Source organism: Dipodomys merriami, unplaced genomic scaffold, assembly GCF_024711535.1.
Source record: "Dipodomys merriami isolate MVZ:Mamm:240054 unplaced genomic scaffold, mDipMer1.0.p SCAF_3, whole genome shotgun sequence".
Taxonomy (NCBI): Eukaryota; Metazoa; Chordata; class Mammalia; order Rodentia; family Heteromyidae; genus Dipodomys; species Dipodomys merriami.
Genome location: NW_027204492.1, coordinates 57859402 through 57884617, shown reverse-complemented (window position 1 = coordinate 57884617; position 25216 = coordinate 57859402). Strand labels below are relative to the sequence as shown.

At 36.6% G+C, this 25216-nt stretch overlaps 1 protein-coding gene across 1 annotated transcript in view; it reads left to right on the top strand.

Annotated features, from left to right (window-relative positions):
• LOC138839809 (uncharacterized) overlaps positions 1 to 25216 on the top strand; it is a 351218-nt gene that overhangs the window by 62428 nt on the left and 263574 nt on the right. The gene's annotated exons all lie outside the window — the stretch shown is intronic.

Sequence of the window (25216 nt, the reverse complement as noted above, 5' to 3'; positions counted from 1 at the left end):
TTTGAGAACATACTGTACAGAGGGGCTACAATTACATGGGCAGGATAATGCATACATTTCTTACCAAGCATTGCAGCCTCCTCCTTTGTTTACCCTTCACCTCCCTTCCCAGCCTCCCCCCTCCCCCCACCCATTTATACCCCCCTCCCCCCCCCACCGACATTGAAAAGCTGGTTTTGACATGACATTTTGTACTTCTCATTGTTGCAGCAGGTCCACCTGAATCCTTAAACGACTTGTTGGTCCCCATCTCCACCACATGTTATACTGACATCAAATATAGTGAAAGCGGGGGTTACACTGTGGGGGAGGGACATACAAAGCAACAAAGAAATAATCTTATAAATGCGTTAGAAACATATGCATGAAAGAAACGAAAACATTAAAATACATATTTAAGGGTTCATTTTCCTAACATCACATTATCTGACCTTTTCTGCTTGACTCATACCTATACTAGATATTGAAAATAAGGGAAACCATGGGACCTATGCTTCTTTGGGCCTGGCTTACTTCACTTAATATAATTTTTTCCAAGCCTTTCCATTTCCTAACAAATGGGGAAATGTCATTCTTTCTGATGGAGGCATAGAATTCCATTGTGTATATATACCACATTTTCTTGATCCATTCATCTACTGAGGGGCATCTGGGTTGGTTCCATATCTTAGCTATGGTAAATAATGCTGCAATAAACATAGTTGTGCTGGTAGCTTTAGTGTGGTCTTGTTTGTAAACATTTGGGTAAATGCCCAAAAGTGGGATTGCTGGATCATAGGGGAGATCTATGTGAATTCTTTTGAGGAACCTCCATACTGCTTTCCAAAGTGGTTGAACAAGTTTACGTTCCCACCAACAATGAAGTAAGGTTCCTTTCTGTCCACATCCCCTCCAGCATCTGTTGTTGTTAGAGTTCTTGATTTTTGCTGTTCTAACTGGAGTGAGGTGATATCTCAATGTTGTTTTGATTTGCATTTCTTTTATGGCTAGGGATGTTGAACATTTCTTCATGTGTCTATTGGCCATCCTTCTTTCTTCTTCAGAGAAGCTTCTCTTTAAGTCTTTCGCCCACTTATTTATTGGGCAGTTGTTTCTTTGAGGATTTGTTGTTGGGTGGTTTAATTTTTTGAGTTCCAAGTATATTTTAGATATGAGACCCTTGTCCATTGTATGTCTACTAAAGATCTTCTCCCAATCGGTGGGCTTTCTATTGATCTTGCCAGCTATGTCATTTGCCCTGCAGAAGCTCTGCAACTGTATGCAATCCCATTTGTCCAACCTTTCTTTGATTTGTTGTGCTTCCGGGTCTCTATTCAGAAAATTTCCGCCTGAGCCAAGGAGACCTAAGGTTTCTCCTATTCCATCCTGTAATGTTTTCAGAGTGTCTGCTTTGAGTTCAAGGTCTTTGATCCATTTGGAGTTGATTCTGGTGCAGGGTGATATATAAGGATCTAGCTTTAGTTTTCTACATGTAGTTAACCAATTTTGCCAGCACCATTTACTGAAGAGGCTGTCTTTCTTCCATTCTATTGTTTTAGCACCCTTATCAAAGATTAGATGGCTATAGGTCTGTAGGTTCATTTCTGGGTTTTCAATTCTATTCCATTGGTCCTGAGGTCTGTTCTTATGCCAATACCAAGCTGTTTTGATTACTATGGCTTTATAGTAGAGTTTGAAATTTGGTATTGATATTCCTCCAGCAGTGTTCTTTCCATTGAGGAGCGTTTTTGCTATTCGGGGTCTTTTATTGTTCCATATGAATTTTTGGATTGCCTCCTCTATTTCCTTGAAGAATGAGGGTGGAATTTTGATAGGTATCGCGTTGAATTTGTAGATAGCCTTGGGAAGTATTGCCATTTTCACGATGTTAATCTTGCCAATCCAGGAGCATGGGAGGTTTTGCCATTTTTTAAGTTCTGTGTTGATTTCCTTTTTCAAGATTTTAAAGTTTTCATCATAGAGGTCCTTCACTTCTTTGGTTAAGTTAATTCCTAGGTATTTTATTTTTTGTGGGGCTATTACAAATGGAGTGGCTTTCCTAATTTCAGCCACACTTTTCTCATTGTTGGCATATAGAAAAGCCATTGATTTTTGGGGGTTAATTTTATAACCTGCTACTTTGCCAAAGTTTTGAATCAGCTTAAGTAATTTGGGAGTGGAGTCCATTTGATTCTTTAAATACAAGATCATGTCATCTGCAAAGAGGGAGAGTTTTATTTCTTCTTTCCCTATTTGGATCCTCTTTATGTCTGCATCTTGTCTTATTGCTGTAGCTAGGCATTCTAATACTAGATTGAAGAGAAGTGGAGAGAGTGGGCATCCTTGTCTTGTTCCTGAGTTAAGAGGAAATGGCTTTAGTTTTTCACCATTGAGTATAATGCTGGCTGTAGGTTTGTCATATACAGCCTTTATTGTATTGAGGAATGTTCCATGGATTCCTAATTTTTCCAGAACCTTCATCATAAAGGGGTGTTGGATCTTGTCAAATGCTTTTTCTGCATCTATTGAGATAACCATGTGGTTCTTATTCTTGCTCCTGTTGATGTGATGAATAATATTAATTGATTTGCGTATATTGAACCAGCTTTGCATCCCTGAAATGAATCCTGTTTGATCATGGTGTATGATTTTTTGGATGAATTGTTGAAGTCGATTGGCCAAAATTTTGTTGAGAAGTTTTGCATCAATGTTCATCAAAGAAATGGGTCTGTAGTTCTCTTTCTTTGATGAGTCCTTGCCTGGTTTTGGGATGAGGGTTATGATGGCTTCATAGAATGTGTTCGGTAGTGAGCTTTCTCTTTCAATTTCATTGAAGAGTTGGAGGAGTATTGGTGTGAGCTCTGCTTTGAAGGCCTTGTAAAATTCCGCTGTAAAACCATCTGGTCCTGGACTTTTCTTAGCTGGGAGGTCTCTTATTGCTGTTTCTATTTCAATGCTTGATATGGGCCTGTTAAGCTGGTTTAACTCATCTTGGTTTAGTTTTGGCATGTCAATATTTGCTAGGAAAAGGTCCCATTTCTGTCAAGTTCTCAAACTTATTAGCATAAAGTTTTGAGAAGTATTCCCTTATAATGTTCTGAATCTTGGTTGTTTCCGTGGTGATGTTTCCATTCTCATCTCTGAGTTTATTAATTTGGGTGTTTTCTCTCCTTTTTCTGATAAGGTTTGCTAAGGGTCTGTCAATTTTGTTAAGTTTTTCGAAGAACCAACTCTTTGTTTTGTTGATTCTTTCTATAGTTTTTTTGGATTCTAATTCATTTAATTCTGATTTAATTTTGATTATTTCTTTCTGTCTACTGGATTGGGGTTTATCTTGCTGCTCTTTTTCAAGGAGGTTTAGATGTGTCATTAAATTGTTAGTTTCCGATCTCTCCAATTTGTTGATGTAGGAGCTCAGAGCTATAAACTTGCCTCTGAGTACTGCCTTTGCTGTGTCCCAGAGGAGCTGGTAATTTGTGTGTTCATTTTTGTTGAATAGCATGAACATTTGAATTTCCTTTCTAATCTCTTCCATGACCCACTCATGATTCAGCAGTGTGTTGTTCAGCCTCCATGTGATACCGGACTTTCTTTGGTGGCTTTTGGTGTTGAGTTCTAATTTTATTCCCTTGTGGTCAGAGAGAATGCAAGGTATAACTTCAATGTTTCTGAATTTAGACAAGTTTGCTTTGTGGCCTAAAATGTGGTCTATTTTAGAAAACGTTCCATGTGCTGCTGAGAAGAACGTGCATTCTGATGCTGCTGGGTGAAATGTTCGGTAAATGTCTGTTAAGTCTAGTTGATCTATGCAGCTGTTTAGATCTGTGGTTTCTCTGTTGAGTTTTTGCTGAGTTGATCTATCTAGTGGGGAGAGTGGTGTGTTAAAATCCCCAACAATTAATGTCTTTGGATCTATATGGGATTTGAAGGAAAGTAGTGTTTCTTTGATAAATTTGGGTGCTCCATTGTTTGGTGAATAGACATTTAGAATTGTAATATCCTCCTGAAGGAGAGATCCTTTAATTAGTATGTAGCGACCTTCTTTATCTCTTCTCACGAATTTTAGTTTGAAGTCTATTCTATCTGATATTAGGATTGCAACTCCCGCCTGTTTATGAGGGCCGTTTGCTTGGTAGATTTTGTTCCAGCCTTTAACATTGAAGATGTGTTTGTTTTTACGGGCAAGATGTGACTCCTGCAGGCAGCAGATAGAAGGGTCTTGTTTTTTAATCCAACTAGACAGTCTATGTCGCTTAATTGGAGAGTTCAGTCCGTTAACGTTAAGAGATAGTACTGAGAGGTATTTGGGAGTTCCTGCCATGTTATCCACCTTCTTGGGGGCTGCGGAAACTGGATTCTTCCTAAGGTTCTTGGATTCTCAGTTTGGGTGCAGTTTCTTGGCCTTTGTTGCGGTCTTGTTGGTTTTCTATGTGTAGGACATCTTTTAAGAATCTTTTGTAGGGCTGGTTTGGTGGAGATGTATTGTTACAATTTTTCTTTGCTATGGAAGGTTTTTATTTGGCCTTCAGTTATGAAGGAGAGTTTAGCTGGGTACAGTATTCTTGGTTGATAGGTGTTTGTTTTTAGGGCATGGCATACATCATTCCAGGCTCTTCTTGCTTTGATTGTCTCTGCTGAGAAATCTGAGGTAATTCTAATTGGTTTCCCTCTGTAGGTGATTACCCTTTTCTCCCTGACAGCTTTAAGGATCTTTTCCTTGGTCTGGGTTGATCCTGTGTGGATTATAATGTGACGGTGGGATGTCCTATTCTGGTCTGGTCTATTTGGGGTTCTAAAAGCTTCTTGTATCTGAATAGGCCTATCTTTTTGTATGTTTGGGAAGTTCTCTGCTAGGATCCTGTTAAACAAATTTCCTAGACCATTAACTTCTGTTTCTAGGTGCTCCTCTACACCCATTATCCTTAGATTGGGCCTTCTGATGGTGTCTTCCAGGTGTTGGATAGACCTATCATATTTCTTGGACTTGTCTTGGATGGTTGTATGTTCTTTCTCTATAATATCTAGGCTGTCTTCAATCCCTGAGATTCGATCTTCTGCATGGTCTAACCTGCTGTCAAGACTCTCTACTTTGTTTTTTATCTCTTTTCCTTCTAATTGGTCAGCTTTGATGGCTTCAAGTTCTTTGTTGAAGCTCTGTTTTAGGTCTTGTATGAATTTCTTTACTTCCTTAATTTGGTGTTCAGTGTTTGTTCTCAAATCACTTAGTTGATTCGTTATGGTTTCTTTGGACTCCCATTCCTTCTGTTGGGTTCCATTCAGCATTCCCTTTGTGGTCTCCCTGACTTCCTTCAGCTCTTTTTTAATGGATTCTATGAATGCCTTTAGTGATCTTTGTGTATTCTCTACCTGGTCTCTCAGTTCCTGAATTACTCTTTGATTAGCTTCTTCCCGTCTGTGGGATTCTTGCAGTTCTCTTTCTTCCCGTTCGTGGGAATCCTGCAGTTCTCTTTGAGTGTTCTCTGCCTGCTCACGCCATTCCTCCCTTTCTCTTTGAGCATTCTCAAGTTGTTCACGCAAATCCTGTATCAGTTTTTGAGTAGCTTCCTCACGCTTATGATATTCCTGTATAAACTTCTGGGATGCCTCCTCTCTCTCCCTATCACGCTCATACAGAGTCCTTTGTACATTGTCAAACTTCTCATTTATCATGTTTGCTATTAGTGTTTGTAGAGCTATTTGGGAACTCTCCTCTGGATTATTCTTTATCTGTTCTAATCCCTGATTATCAAGATTGGGAATTGAGATACCCGAATTTGCCATTTTTCTTGTGTTTTTCCGGCTTACTTGGCCCATTTGAGATGAAGATTGCACCTGTTTAATGCTAGAACACTATCTTAAGGCAACCATCAACCAAAGTTTGCGTTTGTACAGTCAATAGTCTACAGATACAATCTAGTTCAACAGATACATCTATTCAACATCAAACAACTATATGTTAAAGTACTTCGAACCGCAGAAAAGAATTTGGAAAACCAGAAATTATTAGGATTAGGGAGAGATGTGGGTAAAAAATAGGAATAGATTGGTGTGGGGAGGCACAGGGAGAGTTAACTATGTCCTAATCACAATGCAGGAAATGGGTTGGGTAGGATGCAAGTAGAGAGAGAGAGAGACCAGAAAAAAAATAGAAACGTAAAAATTAATGTTATTATAGAAGTTAAAAGACCGTCTATTTAGAGAGGAATGTGAATATGTTCCGAGAAGGGGAGGGACATAGAGGAGATGTGAAAAGCTTTAAGGATGGGAAAGGGAGAAGAAAAGATCAGAAGTTCAGTAGAGCTAGACAAAAAACAAAAAAGATAATTAAGAAAGAAAGAAAAAGAGAAAGAAGACAAGAAAAGAAAGAAAAACGCTCATTCACATATTCCTAAAATAAAAATTATAAGATGAGAAAAAAAAAAGTTACTGGAAAACAATTATTTTTTCAGAAGAGGCAAAAATTAAAGATTAATAAAAGTTTTAGAAGGGAAAAAATATATATATAAGGTAGCAAAAAACAAAAAACAAGCAAAAAAAGAAAAGAAGAAGAAGAAGAAGAAAAAAAGTCTTTTGATTTTTTTGGGGGGAGGGGGAAGAGTGGGAAGAATCCTGTATCTCCCTTTTGTCTGTAACCAGTCTCTTGTTGGAGTCTCTGGTCAGCTTGAGGTCCTGTGGCTTGATTGATTTCTTAAGTCGGTTGGTTGGAAGAGGCAGAAAAATGCTCTGCTTTACCCAAGATTTTGAGATCCCCCTTCCAGGTTAGTTTTCTGGGAGGGTGATCTGCTTTGAGAGTCACAAAAGAGGGGGGTGTGGTGATGAGGCTAGGTTCTGGGTAGAGTTGAGGCCTTTCAACAAACAGTAGCTTTTCCCTGGGGCTATTTTGTGATAAAGCTCACAGAGCCCAGCCTGGAGCCATTCTCAGGGTTTCTGTTTTTCAATTGATTGTGGTGGCTGCTAGAGGGAGGGGCAGCCTCTGGCTCTGGTTACCCAGTGAGGCAAGGCACTCCTATGGCTGGCGCCTGAGCTGGGTGACTTTTCCCTGGATGGTGCTGAGTCTGGCAGGTCACTTCGCCGTTAAGTTCTTGTGACCTGCTAAATGACTCGTTTTATTCCAAGGCCTGAGCTGGAGCTAGCAGCTCCTCCGAGCTTTGTCGGTATCCAAGATGGAGATCACCAGTGCTGGGGGGGGAGGGGTAGCCTTCCCTCCTCTGCTTCCTGAGAAGGAGTGAGGATGTCGGGCTTGTACTCATGCCGAGTCTTGGATCCTGGGTCGTCTCTGGTCTGCAAACAGCAGGATGAAGATTTCCGCTCCTTGTCGGTTCTTGTTGGTGTTGAGTAGAATCCGCTCGTCTGCTGAGTCTGGCTCCTTCGTCCCGGACTCTCTGTGTCTCAGGTATGACCCCGCGGCGGTGGTCGCCGCCGCGACCCTGCCGCCGTAGCGGCAGCTGATATGTTTCCTTGGCTTCCCCTCTCTTGTCTAACTCTCTGTCCTGTGATGGCACACTTGGTGTGATTCTCTGGCTTAGGACTGTTCACTAGAACTCTAAAATTGCTTTCTATGCGAGAGCTTGTTCAGATTCCAGCTTCTCCTCCGCCATCTTCCCGGAACCCTCCAGAGATTCGATCTTATACATGGTCTAACCTACTGTGAAGACTTTCTACTTTGTTTTTTATTTCCTTTTCTTCTAATTGGTCAGCTTTGGTGGCTTCAAATTCTTTGTTGAAGCTTTGTGTTAGATCTTTTTTGGACTTGTTTACTTCCTTAATTTGGTTTTCAGTGTTCATTCTCATATCCCTTAGTTGATTGGTTATGCTTACATTGGACTCCCTTTCCTTCTGATGGGCTCCATTAAGTATTCCCTTTGTGGCCTCCCTGAATTCCTTCAGTTGTCTGTTTGTGGATTCCATGAATACCTCCATTGATCTTTGTCTATTCTCATCTCACTTATGCAATCCCTGTATTAATCTTTGATTAGCATCCTCATGCTCACAGAATTCTTGTATTAATCTTTAGTTAGCCTCATCTCACTCCCTATCAAGCTCACACAGAGTCATTTGCAGGCTTTCAATCTTTTCATTCAGAATGTTTACCAGTAGTGTTTGTAGAGCATTTTGGGAACTCTCCTCTAGATTATTCATTTACTTCTCTTTCACCTGATTATCATGATTGTTTTTTGAGATACCTGGACTTGCCATTTTTCTTGTGTTTCTCCAGCTTGTCCTGCCCATTTGATATGAAAGCAAAACCAATTTCACTCTAGGTCACTTTTAAGGCAAGCATCAACCAGAATCCTGTAGTTGCACAGATTAATTGACACAGTCAAAATGAGTACAGATACAATCTAATTGAACAGATTCAATCTAATTCAATATCAAACAACTATGGATTAATGGACTAAGAATATCAAAGAGGGAGTCAGCAGACAAGAAATTAATAGGTTTAGGGAGAATTGCAGGGAGAAAATAAGATTAGAGGAATGTGGAGAGTTAAAAAAAAAAAAAGAGGGAATTTAACCAAGCCCTAATTTCAGAGAAGAAATGGATTAAAGGAAAGGAGGAGAAGGATAAAGAAACAAGAAAAAAATGAAAAATGAAAAAATAAAAATTTAAATTTAAAACATGGAACACTTAAAAATTATATAAGCATAAAGATATACTCCTGATAGAAGAAAAGGATAGAAGGATAGGAGAAGAGAGATAAAAAGGAAAAATGAAAATAAAAAATAAAAATTTTAAAAATTAAACACTTAAAAATTATATAAGTATAGTTAAGGCTAAGAGTTTGTGACTTGAGTAATCAATTTCTGAGTTAAGTTTGCACACAATGAAGTATAAGTTCTAATAATCGACGATGGGTATATATCTGGACATGAGCAGAACAGCAATTAAGTCACGCAAAAAAGAAAAAAAAAAAAAAAGACCAAAAGTCAAAAGAGTAAAAAGTTTAAAAAAACACACACACCTAAAATAAAAATTAAAAAAAAAACTAAAAAATTGTTTTAGGGGCTGGAAAGGTGGCTCAGTGGTAGAGCGCTTGCCTTGCATGCTCGAGTCCCTGGGTTCGATTCCTCAGCACCACATAAGCAAAAAGAAAAAAGCCAGAAGTGATGCTGTGGCTCAAGTGGTAGAGCACTAGCCTTGAGCTGAAGAGCTGAGGGACAGCGCCCAGGCCCAGAGTTCAGGCCCCACAACAGGACCCCCCCCCAAAAAATTGTTTTAATAAAATTAGGTAGAAAACGTTCCTTGATTTTTTTTTGGGGGTGTGGAGGGGATCTTGTATCTCCCCAGTGTCCATAACCAGTCTCTTGGTGAATTCTCTGGTTTGCTTGTGATGTTTGGTTTTCTTGTGGCTTTGTTTGTTTCTTAAGTCAGTTTGTTTGAGCAGGCAGAAAAAAAGCTCTGCCTTACCAAGGACTTTATGATCCTCCTCCCAGGCTAGTTCAGTGGGAGGTAGATCTGCTTTGAGTATCACAAAAGAGGGAGATGGCTGTTTCCTCTAGCTTGGAGTTGCTGTGATGAGGCTAGTTTTCTGGTAGGGTTGAAGACTATCAACAATCAGTAGCTTTTCCCTGAGGAGTTAGCTCCTTTGACACTCACAGAGCCCAGCTTGGAGCCATTCTCAAGATTTATGTTTACTGAGTGTCTATTGTTTTTCTTTTACCCCTCCTTCTACTTGGTCTGCTACCTAGGCTGCAGTGGAGAGAGGTAGCTTCTGGCTCTGTTTACCCAATGAAGTAAGTCACTCCTCTGTGGGCTGAGCTACCTCTGCCTGGGAAGGGCAATTTTCCCCTGGGTGGAGCTGAGCTGGGCATGTCAGGTTCCTGTGACCTGTTGAATGTCTTCTTCCAAGACCTGAGTTGTGGGCTAGCTGCTTTGGCTGGGTTTTTGTCAGTATCAAAGATGGAGTTCTTGGAAATGGCACTCTGGCTCAAGTGGTAGAGCATTCGCCTTGAGCTTAAGAGCTGAGGGACAGCACCCAAGCCCAGAGTTCAAGCCCCATGACTGACAAAATAAAAGAATTAGAAAATCTGAATAAACAAAGATGGAGTTCTTCTCTGGTGGTGGGGGAGGGGCTACCTTCCCACTGCTGCTCCGTGAGGAGTGAAGATGTCTTGGGGTGTACCCACGCCAAACCCTTTCTTTCTGGACCATCCATGGTCTGAGACTGTCTGTGGTCAGCAGGATGAAGATTTCTACTGTTTGTCAGTTCTTTTTTTTTTTTTTTTGTCAGTCGTGGGCCTTGAACTCTGGGCCTGGGCACTGTCCCTCAGCTCTTCAGCTCAAGGCGAGTGCTCTACCACTTGAGCTATAGTGCCACTTCCGGTTTTCTGGTGGTATTGGAGATAGGAGTCTCACGGTTTTTCCTGCCTGGGCTGGCTTTGAACCGCGATCCTCAGATCTCAGAGTTTATCAGTTCTTGCTGGCAGTGGATAGAATCTGCTCTCACACTACCTCTGGCACCTTTGTCCTGGGGGTCTCTTTTGATATGGCATCCTGGCAGCAGCCACTGCTACCACCAGGACACTGGCAAGTGCTCAGATCTGTCGCCTTAACCAAGGTGCCTGGATTTTTCCTCTCTGGCCAAACTCTGTACTATGATGGCATGCTTTGTGTGCCTCTCTAGCCTAGGACTTTTCACTGGATCACTAAAACTGCTTTCTATGTGAGAGCTTGTTTAGCCACCAGCTTCTCCTCCAACATCTTCCTTGGGACCCAGCACTACATTTAACTAATTTACTTTATTGTTATTATAGAGGTGATGTACAGAGGGATTACAATTACATGAATCAGGTAATGAGTACATTTCCTCTTGTACAGTGTTTTCTGTTCCCTCATTCTCTCCTAGTCCCTTCCTTCAATCTCCACCCATTAGTTGTAGAGTTCATTTTCATCAATGTCCAGTGAGCTTCACAACTGCACTTTTTCACCCCTTGCCCCTCTAATTCTGCACCCTTCCCCCAGCCCTTCCAAAGATGTACTCTTGAATACACCATACATAAGGGAAATAAGACAAAAAATCACCAAAACTAAAAATTAAACAGCAGAAAGGGGAAAAAGAAGTCTTTTGTTTCCATATCTTGGAATTTGTTTCAGTATGTATATTATTTTATATGAATATGAAGAGGCATTTAAGCATTGCACTGTTGTGTTCCTCTCCTAAGAGTATCTTCTTTTGGTCTGACTAAGTCCTCTATAGTTTATCATAGCCCAGTGTATTTTAGTTCTAATTTCTTCAGTATTAGAGAGAACATGAAACATTTGTCTTTCTTTGCCAGTTGTGGGGCTTGAACTCAGGGCCTGGACACTGTCCCTGAGCTTCTTTTGCTCAAGACTAGCACTCTATCACTTGAAAGTCACAGCATCACTTCTTGCTTTTTCTGTTTATGTGGTACTGAGGAATCAAATCCAAGGCTTCATGCATGCTAGGCAAGCAATCTCCCACTAAGCCACATCCCCAGCTCCATTGTTTTATTTCTAATGGCTATATAAAATTCCATCGTGTATAGATACCATACTTTTTTGGATTTACTCATCTATTGTGGGGCATCTGGTCTATTTCCATATCTTGGTATTGTGAATAGTGCTGAAATGAACATGGTTGTGTCCTTATATCCTAGCTTATGATATTAAGGGTAGGTGCCTATGAGTGGTGTGGCTGAGTCATAGGGAAGGTCTATGTTTAATTTATTGAGGAACCTCCAGACTGCTGTGTAGAGTGGTTGTACTAGCTTACATTACTACCAATAGTGTAGAAGAGTTCCTTTTTCCCCACATCCCTGCCAACATTTATTGTTTCAACATTTGTTGAATTCACAATATTGGCCAATCTAACTGGGATGAGATGGAATCTCAGAGTTGTTTTGATTTGTATTTTCTTTATGGCCAGGAATGATGAGCATTTCTTCTTGCGCTTCTTTACCACTCATACCTCTTCTGAGAAGACTCCTCTTAGATCCCTTGCCCATTTAGTGATTGGTTTATTTGGTTTGGGAGAAGTTAGTTTCTTGAGCTCCTTGCATATGTTGGATATTAGGTCTTTCTCTGATATACTGCTGGTAAAGGTCTTTTCTCCATTTGCTGACTGTCTTTCAAGTTTAGTAACTAGGTTCTTAGCTGTGCAGAAACTTTTTTTGTCAGTCGTGGGGCCTGATCTCTGTGCCTGGGCAATGTTCCTCAGCTCTTCAGCTCAAGGCTAGTGGTCTACCATTGAGCCACAGTGTTCAATGTGGTGCTGAGGAATCGAACCCAGGGCCTCATACATGCAAGGCAAACACTCTACCACTGAGCCACCTTCCCAGCCCATTAAATTGTTTTTCTAAACATCTCTGATCTTTGGTAAAGCATAAAAACAGCTCAGTAATTTCTTGATTAAATAATGCTTTTTCTTTTTCTGAAAAATTGACAGTAATGGATTAGTAAATGAATAGACAAGCTGGTCTATTACCTAGAAAACACTGTCAGACCATTTTATTGGAATATGCCAATTACCTTGTAACATCCAATTTATCAGTTTGTTGGTATGTGTAAGATTACAAATATACATTAAAACTTTATTATAAAGTATCCCTGGGTGCCAGTAGCTTACAACTTAAATGCTAGTTAATTAGGAAGCTGAGATCTGAGGATTGCAGTTCAACTCCAGCTTGGATAGGAAAGTCTCTGAGACTCTTAATAACTAATTAACCACCCCAAAAAAGCTGAAAGTGGATCTGTGAATCAAGTGGTAGAGCCCTTGTCTTGATCACAGATGCTCAGCGACAGCAAACAGGGCCTGAGTTTAAAACCCAAGACTGGCAAACACACATGCACACACACACACACACACACACACACACACACAAAACATCAATATGCTTTGCTGAAAGCCACTTTAAAATGATAGGAGTACAAATGCTATAAACAAATGATCAATATTCTGTAGCATTTAATGATTCTATCAGAAGAAGAAAGTGAGGCCTTATTTCTAAGCAGTTCTGTTTCAGGCTTATTACTTTGAAGCTATACATATAAGAACAGCAAAAAAATAATAATGCTTTCATAAGACAGCATTTTCTTTTGCAGTATCCCCATATTGTGTTACCACAACTTCTTGCACATGGTATCAGCTAGCCAATATGTAATCAGCAAAAGTAGATGTTTAGGCACAGTGGCCAGCTTTTCCTCACATGACTAAAAAATAGGTATTTGTTGATTATTTAAGGTAATATTTAGGGAGGCCTGGTGGGTATTTTTCTGTACTGGAAATGGTCATACGCTTTGCTGAAGTATTAAAAATGAAGTATTTTTCTTTAAACTACCCCCAATCCATTTTTTGATCTGTTTATAAAAGGGTCATGGAGAATAAAAAGACACACATGTGTTCATACAGTTTATACAGATGCACAGATATAATCATTATATAAACTTATCCCAAAGTAGTTATTCAGTTAGCCAAAGTAACAAAAGTAGTATATACATGACAAATACTGGAAATTAAGTTTCATTTTCTACTCCTGATTTATGAACTATGTAAAATTCTGAGAATATTTAAGTTCCAATGCTCAAAAATATACTATTTGAAATTAAAAAATTTTAATATATTTCTATTTGTTTCCCAATAAGCTGAACAAGTTCTGGGAACCTCTATATCTTAAATTTTAAAACAATGTATTTTTGCTTGTTTTCATTAAATAATAATTCTTCCATTGCTATACTTTCATATTCTCAGTACAAATTTATCTTTGACTTACAATAACCAATTCTCATCATTTAAAAATTTCTAGATGTTTCTTATGTTTATCCTTTCGCATTTATTTTTCTATTCTCTTTCCATTTTGTGGTATTTTTGCAATATTAATGCAAAGTTATGTTGTATAGTTTTAACTTAAATCTCTTTTATGACTATTAGTATGGAAAAAGAATGATTCCGAGAAGAATATGTGGCATGCTCTATTTTCTTTAGAGAAAACAAAGCTCTCTAAAATGTTATAAAGAAACATTTGCTTCCTTGAAGTGGCCATGTTTGTTTGACAACCCTTTGTTTAGAATATAGAATGAAGCAATTAGGAAATCATACAAGGGAAACTTGCAACCCCTTTTCAGAGTAGTAGTTACAGATGACCAGGTTTAAAGCTAATGTGTCAAAATTTATTAAAAGCACCAATTCTTCTTTCATAAAGCTACTCTAAGATGGCAGAAGTAAACAGATGGTAAAATTATATGTAGTTACCCTAGATCTAATAGAATTGGTTTGGTTGTATCCAAAGAAAATAGAAAGATGTGGGCTTATAATGAATTATGTTTAGATATATGCATATATATTTGACAAATATTACAGGATGAGAGGATATATATTTAGAGAATATACAGTACCATAACTTAATCAACTGGAATTCTATTTTTTTAAATTCCATCAAATCCATCATTTGCAATTAAGCCTTTTCTTTTTTCTTTTTAAATTTTTATTTATTTTTTATTGTGAAAATACTGTACAGAGGGGTTACAATTAGTTACAATGAGTACATTTCTTATCAAGCATTGTAGCCTCCTCCTTTGTTTCCCCTTCCCATCCCTTCCCATCCTCCCCCCCGTCCCCCCACCCTATCCTCCCCCCCCAAGCCTTTTCTTTTTAATAGGGAATAATCATTTTTGCTTTTGAAAAGAAGCACAATGCCCTTAGATTCATTATATTAGAAGCAAACCTTCTCTTCCTCTGAATGCTTGACATATAAAAAAGAGAAAATTGATATAATTGATATATATATATATATATATATGAACAGATAGTAAAAATAATAATATAACCTTTACTTTGATTTGATCTTAGCAGGGGCTATAATGGCAACTTCAGCTGGCTAACATCTGAACAATCTACATAAAGAGACACAGGCATTTTGGTCAGGCATCTGATTAGAGAAATGTTTTTATGGGATGTTGAAATAAAACGTTTTGAGTCAATTATCAGTATAATAATGATTCATCAAGAGATATGTTGTGAGGGCATAAAAGAACATCATGAAGAAAAGGAAGAGAATAAATACAGTCTTCGAAGTAGCTGCTTGTTTCTACTTAGTTGCTTCAAAACAATCTGCCTTTGGTAGTGCATCCTTCTCCAGCTTCATACTTAAGTTGTTTCTAGGGGACATTTTGACCTGGTTCAGATGTGTATTTCTTGTGGGTATGGAGTTGGCAGTAAACAACCTTGAGAGATTTAGTAATGAAGGCAATACACATACAAGAGATATCTTGAGAAATTATTTGTATTGAAGAGGTTTTTTTGAAAATTCACTTTTGCTTTTTACTATTTAAAAAGTTCTAGTTGTAGTAAAGTATTATCTATATGCAGCTTCTTGAAGAGAACATTATTAAAGTTTGGAGTATAAGAATGTGAATAAAATTGAATCTTATATTTAGTCTGGAAATTATAAAGAGGGCACATAACTTTTAAGGTGATATGATAGGGAGGACTGCTGATTTACAAAGAACTACAAAGACCAGAGTCTAAAGTTATGCTCAAGACAGTCCTGAAGGAAGTAGATATACGCCTCAAGTGGTGAAGTGGCAGCCTTGAGAAAAAAACCAAATGAGTGTGCAAGGCCTTGAGTTCAAGTCCTAGACTGGCACTGACACAAAAGCAAAAGGAAGGAAAGGAAAGGAGAGGAGAGGAGAGAGAGGAGGAGAGAGGAGGAGAGAGGAGGGGAGAGGAGGCGGGAGGGGAAGGGAGGGAGGAGGAGAGAAATATCAATACCAAACTTCTAACTTACTACAAATCTGTAATAATATAAACAGTTTTGTACTGGTACAAGAACAAGCCCGAGGACCAATGGACTAAAACTGAAGACCCAGAAACAAACCTGCCTAATCTTTGATAAGGGAACCTAAAAGAAACAAGCTAGAAGAAAGCCTCTTCAACAAATGATGCTGGCAGAATTGGCTAAACATATGTAGAAAACTGAAGTTAGAGCTTTATATGTCACCTTACACCAGAGTCAATTTCAAATGGAATTTACCTCGAGGTAAAAACAGATACCATGAAAATATTGCGGTAAGAAATAGGGGAAATACTGGGACTCCTTGACAAAGATTCCTTAATAAAGACCCAGAAACACAACAAATGAAAGAAAGGTTGGATAAATGGGGTTGCATTAAACTGTCGAGATTCTACATGGCAAAGGAAATATTGAGCAAAATAAATAGAAAACCCACAGTTTGGGAGAAGATCTTCACTAGCCATATAACAGACAAGGGCTTCATATCTAAAATATACTTAGAGCTCAAAAAGTTAAATCTCCCCAAAACAAATTTGCAAAGAAACAACCACTTCATTAACAAGTGGGGTAAAGACTTAAAAAGAGACTTCTCCCTATAATCCTGCAATCCCACTCTTGGGCAATTACACTAATGACCACAAACAAGGCCATACTAAAGCTACCAGCATAACTATGTTTATTGCAACATATTTTACCATAGGTAAGATATGGAACCAAACCAGATGCCCCTCCGTAGATGAATGGATCAAGAAGATGTGGTATATATACACAAAGGAGTTCTATGCTTTGATCAGAAAGAATAACATTGCCCCATTTGTAAGGAAATGGAAAGTCATGGAAAAATAGGTTGTATTGTTTCCCTAATTTTGAAATAACTAAGTGCATAGGACCATATATAATTAAATGTATCAACATGAACTCCAAGAATTGGAAATAAGAGGTTCTTCTTATTCCCTATATGCAATTATTTCTTCTTTTTTTCTGTTTTAGTTTTCTGTACCGTTTGTCTTGTATGTAAGTTTATCTGATCCATGGACACAAAAGGGAATCACAGAAACAGTAGGACAAACAATGACCAAATGCAACAAGGATATTCACTTGACACTATGCTGGAAATGAGCTATATAACTTGGGGGGAATGGAGTAAGGAGGGATAAGCAGAAGAAAATGAGGGAGAGGGTAACATTGTTAAAAAAATGTACTCATTACCTTACTTATGTAACTGTATCCCCTCTGTTCATCACATTTGCAATAAGGATATAAAAATCTTTATTAATCCAATATAGTTATAGGTAAATTCTGGTTTCAAACTATGGTGGTCCTGGGTTATCTGTATATTTTTCATCTTTGATATTATATTTTACTGCTTTGTTAATATGTATGTGTGTGTGTGTGTGTGTGTGTGTGTGTGTGTGTGTGTGTGTGTGTGTGTGTGTGTGTTTGTATGTCAGTCAGTCTGTCTGTCTGTGTTTGCCAGTCCTGGGTCTGGAACTCAGGGTTTGAGCACTATCTCTAAACGTTTTTACTCAAGGCCAGTGCTCTACCACTTGGGCCACAGTTCCACTTATTTTTGTGGTAAATTGGAGATAAGCCTGAGCAATAGTTATATCTCAGCCTCCTGAGTAGCTATGATTACAAGTGTGAGCCACCAAGCCTGTCTGTTTTCATTCATTTGTTTTTTGTCAGTCGTGAGGCTTGAACTCAGGGCCTGAGAGTTGTCTCTGAGCCTCTTTGTACTCAGGGCTAGTGTTGTACCACTTGAGCCACAGCAGCACTTCTGGCTTTTTCTGAGTAGTTGATTGGAACAAAGAGTCTCACGAACTTTTCTGCTCAGGCTGGTTTGAACCATGATCCTCAGACCTCAGCTTCCTGAGTAGCTAAGATTACAGGTGTGAGCCACTGGCTCCTGCCTGTTTTTTGTTCATTTGGATTTTTGTTTTCTTTTCTTTTTATTTTTTTAATAATATGTTCTCTCTGACCAAAAATTTGCATTTCTAGATAATATGTTTGTGGTTGCATTATTTTTACTTTTTCAATCCAAGACATTTTTCTTTATTTTGCTTTCTTCCACTTTCTCTATTTTTGAGCTTTAAAATATATTTTACTCCTACCTGAATGAAAAATAGCCATGCCCTTTGGCTCTAACATGATGAATTAAAATGCCAGATCAATTTGTACATGACATTTATTGTTTGTTTTACTTTTGAAACTTTAATTTTACAAGAATTTTAGTTTCGTAACAAAATTGAGAAGAAGGTACAGAACTTTATAGCTCTGTCTCTACAAAGTTATAGATCTTTCGTTGTCAGCATTCTTTTCCAGAGGTTGCATTTGTTACAACTGATGAACGCTGACACAAAATTGCCAAACTTCATAATTTACCACATGGTTCACTACTGCCCTATATATTCTATGGGAAAAAAATTCATATTAACTTGTATCTATCATTGTAACATTATACAGAGCATTTTCATTCTCCTAAAAATATACTGTGCTGTACCTATTAATTCTTTCTTCCCACCTCAAAACCATAGAAACTGCTAATCTTTGAATTTCTCTAGTTTTTTTCCTTTAATGAATGTAGTATTACAGATTGATTATTTAAATTTAGTACTGTGCATTTATTATTTATCCATGTCTTTTCATGGCCTGACAGCACATTTTTAAATTTATAGTAATAAACCATTGTCTGGTTATACCACAATTTATCCATTCATCTACTGCATTTTAGCTTGTCATTTCCAAATTTTGGCAATTCTGAGGAAAGCAGCTATGAGTATTTTCATGCAGGATTTTAGGTTGGACATATACATATATTAAAGTGGATAAATACCAAAAAGCGTCATTTATCCACATCTTAACCAGCATTTAGTGTTGACAGTGTTTTGAACTTTGGTCATTTCAGTAGAGGTATAATCATTCTTCAATGTTCTTTATAGTTTGCATTTTACTGATGATGTAAGTATGATATGGAATATCCTATCACATGCTTAATTGCCATCTATACACATTTGTCAAGATATTTGACAGTGCTTTACACCGATCTGTCCGCATTGATCGTTGATCATTCAGCCATTTATCATAGTTCATATATTTCTGCTCCCATATTGGCTCTTCTAGAGATTTCGGCTTGTGTGTCTCCTCCACTAAATTATGATTTTCTGTATTCTCCCATTGATTTCTCTAATTTTGGAGATGGCAGGATTTTGTTCTCTAGTTATAGTTTTTGATAGATCTAAAAGTTATTGATTCTTCAGTTTGTTCAGCTTTTACTTATTGTTAGGACAGACCTGCATCTTCCAAGCTTCTTACATGCTGGAGCAGAAAACATGAGTCACATTTGCTTTCTTTAATGCCAAATTTCCCTTTAAAACTGTACATTTTTTCTATTGTTGTAATGATTTTTAAAGAGTTAATCTTTAAATAGCGTTGCTATACACTACAGATAGCTAACAAAAGTTACTCACTCACTTAATATAATCAGTTTAGAGATAGGAGATACAATGCTTAATTCTAAATATAGCCATATAGCAAATAAAAAAGATTTGAAGTGCTCTCCTTTTTTAAGGGACTCTAATATTATTTTACAACAAGTAAAAATGTGGACAAAACACTACAAGAAACTAGAAGTAAATGTTTTAGTATATTTGTAGTTCATTTCATTGTAATAGTTAAAATTTACATTCCAATTTTGATCTGTGGTATATATTTAAAGTGTGTATTCAATTGGCAAACAGGTATATATTAAATATATAATCATGTTCAATTCTAGGCGCTAAGAGGAGTGCTGAAAAAATGCATCACAACCCTTACTCACAATGTGTGAGTTTACTTGACAAAGCATACAGAAAATAAAACTATAGCTAACTAATAATTGCTAAGATATATATATATATATCATATAGATATATATGACCAATGCTAATTGCAATATCAGCAAATAAAAATAGCTGCTGCCTACACAGTACTGCTAGGTAGCTTGTACAACATTTTTATGTTAATTAGAAAATGCTTTCTCTGTGTAGAAAATTAGAAATATGACTCTTCCTCTTGAGTACTCAGGGCCCTTGGGAATACTGCCTAGAGAACTTACTATGCATGTCTTTAGATGAAAAAAAATGGGACACTTTCTTCTGAAGAAATATATCCTTACATCATGGCTCTTCTCTTTGCCAGCAGAGTATACCTGGATTTTTAATACCATTTCCTCACTCATACAATTATGGCTGTAAATGTACACTTTGTTTCTTAGTATTTTAGAGTACTAATTTTAAGATTTCCTTTTTTTTTTTCGGTCGTGGGGCTTGAACTCTGGGCTTGGGCGCTATCCCTGCGCTCTTCAGCTCAAGGCGAACGTGCTACTGCTTGAGCCACAGCGCCACTTCTGGTTTTCTAGTGGTTTATTGGAGATAAGAGTCTCACGGACTTTTCTGCCCCGGCTGGCTTTGAACTGTGATCTTCAGATCTCAGCCTCCTCAGTAGCTAGGATTACAGGCGTGAGCCACCGGCGCCCGGCTGGAGTGCTAATTTTAGAATGCTTTATTTCCTATTTATCATCTTCACTTACAGATCAATGGACAAATAATTGTAACAAAACCAAAAAGGCAAAAATTATTAAGAGGTTTCTTGGTTAATGAATAGATAGAAACCTTCGGCTTAAATTGATTAGAATGTTATTTGTGCCTATTATTAGAATCAGGTTAGATAGAAATTAAGGATCTTTGCTCTATCTATATTCAGGATACTTTATAGAAAGAAAATTTTCTTTTTTCTTTTTCAGGTAAGGGGTAGGTTTATTCATCGTTCCGGCTGGCACCAGGCCATCTTGGTCCTCCACACGGTGGGGAAAGGCCTGGGAAAGAGAGCTTGGAGAGCTGGGAAAGGGAGAGAAAAGAGCTAGAAAAGAGAGCATCTGGGAAAGGTGAGAAAGAGAGAGCTAGGAAAGAGAAGAGAGCTGGGAAAGAAGAGAGCTGGGAAAGAGAAGAGAAGGAAAGAGCTAGCAAAGAGCAGAGAGAGAGCTAGAAAAGAGAGTGTCTGGAAAAGGTGGGAAAGCTATGAGCTCATATCACTGACAGGAACATATAAATTCTACTAAAATCAACAGAGTAAATTATTAGCATTTGACACTAAAACTGGGATAATGAATTTCCTTTCTAGGTACAGTACTTTATGGGCTGGTCAAACTGCAGTGAAAGTTTGTCCTTTTCCATTGAAAACATCATGATAGGCATCTCAATTCTTCCTACTGCACTTTAGGAAAATACAGTGGGCAATTTTCTTATAGAATTCCAAGATTCTATAGTAACAGCTGAATTGGACAGAAATTGTTGGTCTAAGTGGCTCATAGCAAAGATAATGTATGTAGGTGAAATTTCATGCTGCCAACTTGAGACCAGTGAAACTTTCATAGCTTAAAAAAGTTTTATTTCACTACTATCACATTCAAAGAACCATTGTAATTCATGTATGTTAGTTGGGCAATTGTTAATTTTCGATGGACTCCCTAGTCTAGTATTTCTCATATTAGTTTGAGTTTTTTTTTTGGGGGGGGAAATAGCACCATATAGATGAAATTTTATCTCCTGCCTTCACTGGGGGCAATAAAGGCTACCTAATGTGTAATACAAAAGGTCCAATAATATACAATGTTTAGTTGGATCTGAAACGATGTCTGATGGTACCTTGTTCTTGCTGTTAGATTGTCAGTGATTATCCTGGCTTCCTTGAAATAGTGAAATAGTCCTCTATTTTTAAGGATAGTCTTTTATTTGTCCATGAGCATTTTCTGGCATTGATATAGTATCAAAAACAATATGGTAAGTTTTCAGACTATTTTATTTTTATTGGCTTATTAATACAGTAAATGCTGTGCACTGATAGCAGTGGAACATTTATTCTAATTCAGATAAACTCATGACTTTTATTGAACTAGAGCTTGGTAGTTCTTAGGCTAGAAATATGATTTTAGACTGCTAAAATCTTGACCTTTTCTTTGTTGACCTTTGGTTCCTTTCATCAAACTGTATTTTTAGGACAAATATCTATAGCTACAATCATGTGTCTCAATGGGGATATTATGAAGTGGACTGAGCAAAGCTGTGAAATACAGATCTTTCTGTTGAGGGATTGTCCAGAACAATTCAGGATGTTAAGTATGTCTGGTTCCTGACTATAAAATATCAGTAATGTTATTCAGTTACCATGATTTAAAAAAAGTACCTCTAAAATTCCCACATTACCCAGGCAAAAGTGGGGATGCTTCTCTCTGGTTGAAATCTACTTAGTCAGTGACTCAGTATTAACTTCATACATTGATATTATTCAAAATATTTAAAAGTAATACCATCCCCCAAACTTGTAAATCAATGTTGTTAATAGGAGCTGTTGGGGCTAAGTGATATGGAATAAACATAGAAAATCTTAATAGATGTGGGTATATATACTTTTTAAATTATTTAAATTATTTAAATGTTCAAAGGGATAGCTTGGTGTTTGATTTTAATGCTCATTCTTGGTAGAAATTTGAATATTACCACTATGTTTATGAGAGAGTGTATTAAAATACAGGCAGTTTTTTTTTTTTTTTTTTGTCGGTCATGGGGCTTGAACTCTGGGCCTGGGTGCTGTCCCTCAGCTCTTCAGCTCAAAGCAAGCGCTCTACCACTTGAGCTACAGCGCCACTTCCGGTTTTCTGGTGGTTTATTGGAGATAGGAGTCTCAAGGTCTCTCTTGCCCGGGCTGGCTTTGAACCGCGATCCTCAGATCTCAGCCTCCTGAGTAGCTAGGATTACAGGCGTGAGCCACCAGCGCCTGGCCACAGGCAGTTTTAAAATCTGGAACATTGTAAATCAAATATTGACAAGGGGATTTCTGCCTTTACTTAATGATTCCACTTTATAGTGTATGCTGACTGACTGTGGAATTTTAATCAATTCTTCACATTAAATGTCTCCTTGAATATTTGTAATGGATTTTATTTGACATTGGGCTTACTCTCTTAATCTCAGTTTACCAAAGACTTTATGCTAATAGCTGGAAATATGTTTATCATACCAACTTTACAAATCATGTCATTCATGGCTCAAATGGCCAAATACATAAATGAAGAGCAAAACATGTCTTGATTTTGTTCAATTTCAGTTATCTGAATATGAAATATACTATCAGCAGATAACAATACTAGAACCTGTTCCAGGTACACATTCTTTTTATGACCTATGTCATTTCTCAGGGAGTTTTAGCAAATTTTCTTTTTTGCAAATCTGAAGCAAGCTAGCATGTTGCAGTAATTTTCATTTACTGTATTGAAAATTCAGATATTCAGCCATCAAAATAAAACAGCTTATTTTATTATATCGCTGTTCATCACAAATATTTTATTTTTATATTCTTGATAGTATATTGCAAATATCTACTGTAGTTGATTAAACAAATTATGGAACCTGTTACATATGAAATATTCGAGACAAACAACAAGTTACTGCAAATATCCCATTTTTACCTTTATAATTTAGTATTTTCAATAGGAGTAAAGGAAACTAAAAATTGTTCCTTATAAGTGATTAAATTTCTAGCTAGTCTGAGCAAATTTTCAAGTACATAATTGTAATTATTAACCTATAATAACATATATAACAATCTATTGGATTTCTGTATATCCATATAGGTAATTTTCTGGTCAATTGGTAGCATAAAAGCTTACATTGTCATTAATATTTTTATCATTTTAATCACTATAATGAAATATGTGTTTTGAAAAATGTGAAGTATCAAAGATTATTCTCAAATTTTAACTTGTAAATTTCTTAGTTTTACACATATTTTATGATGTTTCTGATATATTTTAGACATGTATATGCTATGTAATCTTCTGAACTAAAGGTATTAATACTAATGTATTCATAAAATATTAATAAACATATGAATTAATAAACATATTAATATTGACACAAATAAACATATTAATTAATAAACATAATAATATTTAATGTAGTAATAAACTTAAAACTAGATAGAGATATGTAACTCTTGACTCTAGGTAAGTACTGCACATCTATCTGAATAATACTAGTGGTTAATTTGTAGCATTGGTCACAGAAATTTCCTTTATAATGGAACCCAAAAGGAAGAAATGCAAATCTAAGTATCTATACTTATAGAAATTAAATTATCCTATGTTACTTCATTGTTTATGCTTAAGATCCTATTCTTAAAAAAAAGTATTTATGACTAATCAAGAGGAATCCTGCTCTGAATGTGCAACAATATAGAATCAAAAATATTAAAATAAAATAAGTATAGCATTATGACTTTAAAATGCATATTGTAATGAAAATGATCCTAATGCCATAAACTAAAAGAAGTCACTAAAATTCCTTCCTTTAATAAATAGGTAAAAACATAAGCATGATTTTAATTAGTGTATCAGTGAAATGGAATGTATATTTGGAAATATTTGACAAATTTTAGGAAATAGTTTATATCTTCCCCATAATATCTTATTTATAACTTTCAATAAGTAAATTATTTAAAGATACTATGACTGTAAACATTAGCTAAACTTAATTATTTTTAAGAAGCAAATAAATAGAATCTATATTAATCAGTTTATATTCCTAGTTCCCAGAATATTTTCTGCACTCATATTCTCAGAACATTCAAAGTAAAATTGCAAAGTATAGGATTTATTTTATACTCTTTACATTATACTCCTATTTAGTATGGTTAATTAAAGATAAACAGTTTTATAATTTGTGTTATTTATGAATCATCCCATTGCTTTATGTAAATACATCTAAGATACAGCAACAGCATTTCACTAAAATATATACTTGAGAGGTTTTTTTGGTTTCGATCAGAATTGTGAAGAAGTTTGTTCAACACATTATATCCTCTCTCAAAAAATCACATATATTAACTATGTCTGTTCTTTCCATTTTAACATTTAAAGACACAATATTTTAGTTTTTTATTTGTAAGATGCTTTTTTGAACTGTTATAAAATTGTATGTACTTATTTATTTTATATGAAACAGAATTTATTTTCTGAATGTTTGTCTACATTCTATGATTCTCTTTAAAGGACTTTTAATATTAGTGCTGAGACTGAGGTGTGGCTTTCTGGCTTGTACTTGAGTTCTGGTAGATCCAGGGTCTAGTTCATCTGCACAATATGATCTTTACAGTATATATACATTGTACAGCTTTATATGTAATACATGTGTTAAATAAGTATATAAAGTCTTAGTTTGTATGACTCTAAACATCAAAGCAGTTATAAATAAAAAGGTCCATTTTATTTCAATTCAATTTCTTAATCATGTCTTAGATATGATTATAATGGATTATAAATGGTCTTTCATTTATAATGTTTTGAATATAAAAATTTATCCATGAGAGAGAAATTCTGTTCATAAGTGCAATTAGATTACAAATGAAAGCAGATATATAATCCATTATAATCATATCTTTTGCAAGAAAATATTTCC